The sequence below is a fragment of the Bison bison genome, unplaced genomic scaffold (genome assembly GCF_000754665.1).
Source record: "Bison bison bison isolate TAMUID 2011002044 unplaced genomic scaffold, Bison_UMD1.0 scf7180017864108, whole genome shotgun sequence".
Taxonomy (NCBI): Eukaryota; Metazoa; Chordata; class Mammalia; order Artiodactyla; family Bovidae; genus Bison; species Bison bison.
In genome coordinates, this window is record NW_011494680.1 from 12,608,208 (window position 1) to 12,617,018 (window position 8,811).

Here is an 8,811-nt window from a genome sequence, read left to right on the forward strand (position 1 = left end):
CTGGAGTCAGAACCTGGTTCTCACGTGGCCCTGGGAAAGTGCCTTGAACTCTGCAGGCTCGGTTCCCGAGGGAGCCAGTGCCGGGGCGCACCAAGCAGAACCTGAGGCCTGGGGGTGGGGAGGGTGGCGAGGACCTTCCAGAAGCAGGGGGCTGGCCTCAGTTTGGAACAGTGTGTTCATGTGACTTGTGAGCTGAGTGAGGTTGGTGGATGATGTCTTTTTGGGCCAGAAAATAATCTGATGGAAAGTAAGGCCGCATGCAGTCATCACCCCAAGGTGGTTCAGGGCGTCCCGCGTGGTGGAACAGGCAGGTGACTGCATCTTGGCTGGGTCTGCAGACCAAGAGTCAGATGTAGAGTCGTGGTGCACATGTCTTTATGCGCAGCAGCAGTGGTACAGGGTTAGTCTCCGTCTTGTGAGACAGCCCTGAGTGTGAGGAAGTGCCAGTGAAGGGTTGTCGTGACAGACAAGATCACGGACATAGAGTAGGCCTTCAGTCGTGGGTGTCACCTGCAGAAAGTCTGACGTTCCATCCTCAGCATCTTCATTTCTCCAAAGAAGTGTGAGTCCCTTCAGGCGAAGCAGGTCCTTGTTCCTCCTCCCCTTTTTCTACATAAACTTGGCCCTGTATTTGGGAGTGGATGGGGCTTACTCGTTGTAATGGAGAGGGTGTTTCTTACTCAAAGGTGACACTGTGGCTTCTCCACAAAGCACTGACTGTCTGATTGTACCAGGGTTCTTCCTGGCATAGATGTCTATACTGTATAATGGGAGTATATCTTAATATGACTCATTGGGAATAGCTTTTTATCAAGTAATTGCAATTTTTAAAAAGAACTTTATTAGGAGAGGTGGATTTGGTGAGGGAAAAAAAAGACACACACAAAACACCTCTTATTGTTTGAAAGGTATCTGGTTAGGTAACAGCTGTATGTGAATTTAGAAGATATTTTTAACCTTCCTGGGGATTTTTACAAGCGTCTCCCCCACTCTTTCTTGGGGCAGGCAGCATCACCACCGAGGGTTGTTTGATTTCTCTGCAGAGGATGGCTACCTGCTGCAGGCAGAGGCTGTTTCTGCCTCTTGAGCAAATCCTTCCGCCCCTGGTCGGGCTCTGTGCAGGGTTGGTGGGAGGAGGCCTATGTTTTCTCCCTTACAGTGTTGCGTTTTAGAGACCAGGCCAAAAGAAAAAGAAAAACCCAGCTCCTCCACTTACCACTTTTGTGATTCAGAGAGTTGCTCGATGGCTTTAATGTCCTCTTCCTCATCTACAAAATGTGGGCAGGTACTGCCTCAGGGATTGTTGTGAGGATTGTGTGTGTGTGAAAAGCCCAGTGCTCAGTCCATAGTGAGCACTTTGTAAAATGTTAGTTACTCTTCCCGTTTTAATGCTAATTTTCTGTATGTGTTGGGTATATAATCTCAAAGATACGGGATTTTCTTTTTCCAAATATTACACTTTAAACTGGGTCTCCCCTGTGGTGTCCACCATAGGTTGCTGTATTCACATCACACCTTGCCTCTTTTAGCTCTGATTGTGGTTTCCTCTTCAACTTAGCTGTCCCTTCCAACTTCCTAGACCAACTGGAATCTATTGAGTCCACTAACTAAATAAAGCTTTTTATATTAAGACCTCCCAGTGACAAGCACATGGGGAGGAGGAGACTGTGGTTTCAGTGTAAACTTAAAAACAAAGTCTCTCACCCCAGCCCCTCCCCATCACAGCTTTGCAGTTGCCGGAGATCAGCTCGTTCTCTTAGGACCTGGAGCTTCATGGTGAGTCCAGTTACCTGCTCACCTGGCTGGTGATGGACAGGGGTGCTCAGGTGAGACGGGGGTATACTGCAGTTTCCGCAGAGGATGTGCTATCCCCTAATTCTGCTGTGAAATGTCTTTGGCCAGTGGACTGGTGATGGTGCTGAAACTCCAGGATGCTTCCCTTCCTCTCCCATTGATCAAGGTGGGGTTATGGGTAAGAAACAAAAGAAGACAAGGAAATAAAAACAAAAATTTGTGCTTTCAGTTTCCCCATTATAGTACTTGAATCTTGGATACCGTTTCAGGATAAGTTTTTGAAATCCTATTTGGTTAAAACTCTGACCATTGAAATGACAGTCTCTACCCCGTTGGCATCACCCCAGGTCAGAGACAGACTCAGGACGCCCCAGTGACTGAAGCAGGGCCTTGGCCCTTGTGGTGTTTGTTTAGCTGCATCGTCAAGCTCACTCTGTGTTCCTGTCTTCCGCGAGCTGAAGCCTGCCTTGCTGGCCCCTCCTGGAAGGGCCGTCCTGCCCGTGTTCCTGCCACCTGGTGCCACCTTGGTTGCAGTCTCCCAGACCCTCCTCCTCCCCCGCATTGAGTCAGTTCTCCAGCTCCTGCCCTGTCTCCTCTCTGAAACAGCCCATGACCCCTGCCTCTTCCTGCATCTGACTTCATTCTGCCAGATTCATCTTGATCTCAGTCTGTCTCAGCTCCTGGGTCGACAGTGTGAAATTTCCACTTACCTTTGAAGACTCTCGCCACCCACCCTCCCCTTACCTGACTCTCCTCCGCTCGCATGAGCTCATCACCACTACTGATCTCCTGCTGCTCTCTGATTGGTGTAGTCTTAGGCCCGCTTTCCTCCTGGTTCTCCCCTCTGCTTTTTTTAAAATTGAAGTATAGTTGAATTACAATGTTGTGTTAATGATTACTGTACAGCGAAGTGACTCAGTTATACATATGTGCTGTGCTCAGTCGTGTCCAACTCTGTGACCCCATGGACTGTAGCCTGCTAGGCTCCTGTGTCCCTGGGGATTCTCCAGGTAAGAATACTGGAGTGGCCTGCCATGCCCTCTTCCAGGGGCCCTTCCCAATTCAGGGGTCGAACCCAGGTCTCCCACATTGCAGGCAGATTCTTTACCATCTGAGCCATCAGGGAAGTCCCAGTTATACATAAATATATACATTCTTTTTTATATTCTTTTCCATAGTGGTTTATTACAGGATATTGAATATAGTTTGCTGTGCTTACATCAGGACCTTCTTTTTTTTCCATTCTGTATATACCGGTTTGCATTTCCTAATCCCCAAATCCCAATCCAGTCCTCTCCCCTGCTCCTCCCCGTTAGCAACTGTCAGTCTGTTCTCGGTGTCCCCAGTTGTATTTCTGTTTCATAAATAGGTTCATTTGTGTAATATTTTAGATTCCGTATATAAATGATATCCTATGGTATTTGTCTTTCTCTTTCTGATTTATTTCACTTAATATGATAATCTCTAGTTGTGTCCATGTTGCTGCAAATAGCATTCTTCCTTTTTCCTGTGGCTGAGTAGTATTCCATTGTGTATATGTATCACATCTTTATTCATTCATCTGTTGGACATTTAGATTGCTTCCTTGTCTTGGCTGTTGTGACTAGTACTCTTAAGAACATGGGGGTGCAGATATCTTTTGAATTATGGTTTTGTCTGTATATATGCTTCGGAGTGGGATTGCTGGATCGTGTGGTGATTCTGTGTCTAGTTTTCTGAGGAACCTCCCCATACTGTTTTCCACAGTGGCTGCAGCAGCTTACATTCCCACCAATAGTGTAGGTCCCCTCCGCTTTTTAAAACTTATTACACCACTCATTGTGAAGTTTTTCCCTTGTTTGAGTTTCCACAGTGCTCATATGCTTGATCATGTATTTTATCTCACCCTCCCTAAAGTATTGGCCATAGAATTAGTTGTTTCTTTTAGTTGTTTCATTGACTGATCCAGAAGAGTAGTTACACTGTTTGTTGTCAGGGCTCCGTGCCAAATGCTGGGCATACAGAGGTGGGCAGAAGTATACCAGGTGCCCACAGCCAGTGGAATGGATGGATATTAAGCAGATAGCGGCACACACATGTAACACTGCAACTGTAACAATTGTTTAAAAAAAAAAAAGAGGAGTGCATGGTGCTGCGGGGCGGGTAGTGGGTGCTTGAGTGAGATGCACGACTGGCTCACCTGAGGAAGCTGAGCATGAGCTGGGGTCTTCCTGCTTGGCCTGAGCCCACAGTCACTCTGCTGCACACAGGTTGGCAGGGTTCGAGGGGCTGGGGAAACCACTGCCTAGTCATGAGAGGAAGTGGTGATCCCGCCTCGAGTGGTGGGTGTGGATGTGGACAGAGGTGGGTGGGCTGAGGTGGATTTCACAGGTTACCTTGGTAGTTGGGTGGGAGATGTCAGAGGAAGGTGTCTTGGGTGACTCCCGGGCTTCTGGTCCATCTGGTCCAGCTTCTGGGCCTGGCCAACTTACTTGGGGACTGACAGCCTTGGGGCCACCCGGGCACCTGGGGTGCCTGTGATGTTAACGAGAGGCCTTTTCTCTAGGGTGCATGCCTGGGCTGGTGGAGTACCGGCTTGATGTCCAGGCCCACTTGTTCCTGCAGCCGCCTGGGTTGTGAAGGGTCCGCACAGTCACACACTGGCTGTAGCAGTCACCGTGGGGCAGGCTCACCAGTGTGTTCTCCCTTTGCTTCCAAACCAGGCGACGTTTCTCTCTCCTCCTTTTTCTAGAATCAGATGGCAGAGACTTAACAGTTGGGAAAGATCCATTTGTGAGATTGTATAGGACAGTATGGGAGAGCAAAGGGCAAGATTCCCGAGAGTGGGGAAGGGACGCAGGCCAGGAGTGGGGGACCAGCCCGACCTGGGCCCTGCCCAGCCATCCTGTGGTGACAGGCGGGCAGGAGCAGTGGATGGGGGCAGATGGGAGGGGGCGTCTGTTTGCCCCACAGAGTAGGAAGTGAGGTTACCTGTTTAGGCCTTGCCCATTCAACCAGAGCATAAATTCACTGGGGACGAAGAGGTGTATAGGTGTAAACATGCTTATTTGTTTCTTTCATAGCTCTAGATCGATGGTTACTGAATTGCTGGGCTTCATTGAGAAATTGGGCTCATTGAAAGTTTAGACTTGGGCTTACACACAAAATTTACGTGTTCAGGATAACTTGCTGTTTTACCAAGTTTGCAAAAAATATTAAGTGCTGTTAATGTAAGCCATACTCCATTATTCCTAACTACTTCCTGAGTGTTACCGACTTAATTTATGGTGAGGTATCCATAAATAAACCTCATGGAGTGAAAATGGCAGGATTCTTCCTAATGGTTTGATCCACGGGCTTCAGAGAAATGCACGCCACCCCCTCACTGAGGTGTCGAGCTAAAGTACAAGGACGAAGATGACACGCGTAGGAAACAGGGAGGAAAACCACATGGTTCTTTACGTCAACTCGTGTGCATTGATCAGCGTTAATGTAATAGAGTGAGTCACATTTGTACTGTGTTTTATTGCTTATCAGGCGCCTTAACACTGGCATTGTGATCCATATGACATTTTATAGATGAAGAAATTTAGGACTTACCCAGAGCCACACACACAGTGGGTAGATGAGACTTTTTTTTAATATTTATTTTTATTGTTTTGGCGATACCGGGTCTTAGTTTTGTTTGGCACACGGACTTTCCATCTTCCTTGTGGCGCGTGAGCTCTCCCCCTCACCCCTTTTTTTCCCTGACCAGGGATCAAACCCAGGCCCCCTGCATTGGGAGCGCAGTCTTAGCCACTGGACCAGGAGAGAAGTCCTAAGGAGACATTCTTGACTCCAAAACAGTCAGGTGCCTCCTCACTGTGAGCATCCTGAAAGGATGAATCCCATTTTGTCAGCAGACTCCAGCTCTGCAGTTCCAAACAGCACAGAGTATTTAATACAAACCCACAGACTTTTATGTGGTGATTATACTCATTCCATCTGATTGTTGTTGGGTGATGTAGCAAGTTTTCTGATTAATCTTTTATTTGTTTTCTAATTACCTCTGTGCAGAATTATTTAAAATGGTTCAAATTTGAATGTGGATTAGGTAGTTGAGTCATTTTGAATTGCTTAAGTTGGTGTGACATTCATGAAGTAGACGGGAATAATTTAGTATGGCACTTATTTAGAGTACATAATATTTTTAAACATTTGATAAAATAGTGAATTTTATGAGGCCAGGGAGTATTTTTATGCTTGACTGGAATTCCACTTCTGGTTAAGTAGGAACAATGTAAACCATACGCCGAAACCGGGTCTGAGCAGCCTGGGTGATGGAAGGACCGCGTGGGTTATCCTGGGCCACGTGTTACGTAATCGCATGTTACAGGCCTTGTTCATGGCGGGTCTTGCTCTAACTTTTGAAGAGTCATTTAAAAAGTAAGAATTAGAGTTGTAGCACACAAAAAGATGAATTAGAGAGTCACACATGTATCTTTACATTACGAGGACAAAAGTATAGTAATTTCATTATGCTTTGCTGATTTAAGATATCTTAAATCTGTCAGTGAAGATATTTTGTCGTGAGAAAAAGTGAACATGCTGAAAGTTAATTTTCATATGTGAAGAAGAGGGAAGTTCTTTTAAACATTGTTTACCATTAAGATCTGGAGAGTTCCTGGAGGCAATAGTTTTCACGCAGGATTGAAGTAGAGTGGTCCGAGAGAGGGGAGGGAGTAAAACAAAGCTGTGAATTTGGGAAGTAGGAAGAGAGTGGTGTGGGTGAATTTAGAGGAGATGTGAAGTCTCAGGAGGCCACCCAGGAGACTCAGGAGACTGCCCTCAGGAGACTCAGGTCTTTCGTTCTTAATGCCAGCCTGGCTTTGTGGGTGTGGTATTTGCTGTTCTTAAACAGGTCTTGTGACCAGGCTCGCCTGGTCCATGAACACCCAGCAGCTTCTGGCCTCCGTGCCTCTGTGCTCTTTTGCCCTGCATCCATTCCACCGCCCCTCCCCCTTCGCCTGTCAAAATCCTGTTTGTCTTCAGGTTCTGTTTCAAGTGCTACTTCTGTAAAGCCATTTCTGATTCTTAGCAAAAGAATCCAGTGTCCTTCCCTTATATCATCTTCTATCTAGTTGTTGGTGCTCACGTCCACTTGTAGATGACTCAGTCAGTAAATACACAGGTGAGACGTAGCATCATCTTGCCTTCTAGTCGCTCGCAAGGCCCCCATGGGGTCCTCACTGCCTGATCCTTCCCCTGGAGGACCACCTCTCTCTCCTTGGTGCTGGGCTCTGCCTGCAGCATGCTGCTTTTGCACAGTTTTTAAGATGACATTGCCCTGATAGATCTAGAGTCCTGTTTTATAAGTTCTTTGAAGACGGTCTACGTCTATTTTAGTATTTTTTTATTAATACTTTCCTGATTGTGCCTATTAAGGGTTAGGTTTGATTTCTAAAATAGGTAGTTGAATTGTACATTCCCTAAGATGCAACCAAGATGTTTTTGTATAGCTTGCGATATTTTGATTAACTTTGTGAAATGGTGGATTCCTTTAGAGGGGTCAGTCCTGTGTCTAGAATTGATAGAATTCAGCGTGAAGTTAGAAGAAGGTGGCGAAGATAAGTATAGTATAAAAAGCATTCATCATCAATAAGTTGAAATCAGTAAGTTTCATCTTCATCTTATTTTTGTATCCCGTAGCAGACAACCTGTAGGAGTAGGTTTACAGGTTTTGATTTAATTGAAAAAAAAAACAAAACAAAACAGAAACAACAACTCAGGTAAACGCTGTTATTTTGTAACTGAGTTATTAGAGTGCCAAATCGTCTTGTGTCCTGTTAGGGTTCATCAGGAATTTCTTGTTTACTTTTTATTCCCAGGACCAAGCATGATGTCTCTCACATCCTGTACACTATTAGGTTTCTAAATAGAAATTGAAACTGTGTTTAAGGGTGAAAGGAAACTTTAGTTCTAATAGCAGCAATATAGAGATTGACATCTAAAGATAAGAATTTTCTTATAGAGGAGTTTAAAAGTGTCTTTTAGTAATACTTTGCATCAACTCAAACATTTTAAATTTGTTATTAGCATTGGAGTATTTAAGACTGGAGATTCACACATCCAGGTTGGTAGGAGTAGTTTGAGAAATTCTTTTAAATTTGCAGTCTTAATTCCCTTAGTAATATTGTTCATGCTTGTTGTTCTTAAAGGCTTTAAAAAATTCACTCTTAGTTTTGGGGAAAGAATTCTCCAGATACCAGTTTCTTCTTTATATTTTGTGTAGATGAAAGGTTCTCATGTTGTTGTTTTTGGCCGTGCAGCATGTGGGATCTTAGTTCCCCACCCAGGGATCGAACCCGAACCCCTTGTGTTGGAAGTGCAGAGTCTTACCTGCTGTTTCTCCAGGGAAGTCCCTGAAAGGTTCTCTTACAGTGTTTCAAAATTTGAATACATTTGAGATATCAAAATACATGTTTGTTTTTTTTTTTAATTTTATTTATTTATTTGGCTGCTCTGGGTCTTAGTTGTAGCATGTGGGATCTAGCTCCCTGACCAGGGATCGAACCTGGGCCCCCTGCACTGGGAGCTCAGAGTCTTAGCCACTGGACCACCAGGAAAGTCCCAAAATACATGTTCTTAATTCATTGTGATTCTCGTGTAGGCTTTTCAGTTTTAAAAACCTTGTCACTATCTCCCTGACAATGGCAGTCCCAGCAGCAGTGTTCTTTTCAGTAACAAAACCCCGAATGCATGCCTGATGGGGGACAGATTCTGTGACCACCATGTGGACGGCCGAGTGGTGTGCATGCCGTTCAGCTCTCTCCGCCTGCCTTGTGGGAGATAACATTCTGTGTGTCTCTAATGGGCCACCTGTGCTACTGCTGGTAAACTGCCATGCTAACGGAGCGTTGACTTCATCAAATTTAAAATCCAGTTCTAATCAAGATTAGGAAACTCGATGTCTTCTTGGGTTGAGCTCGCAGGTCTGTTTTTATCTGCCCTCTACTGCTCTTGACCTTGTCTTAGCAATCGTACAAGGCCGTACCT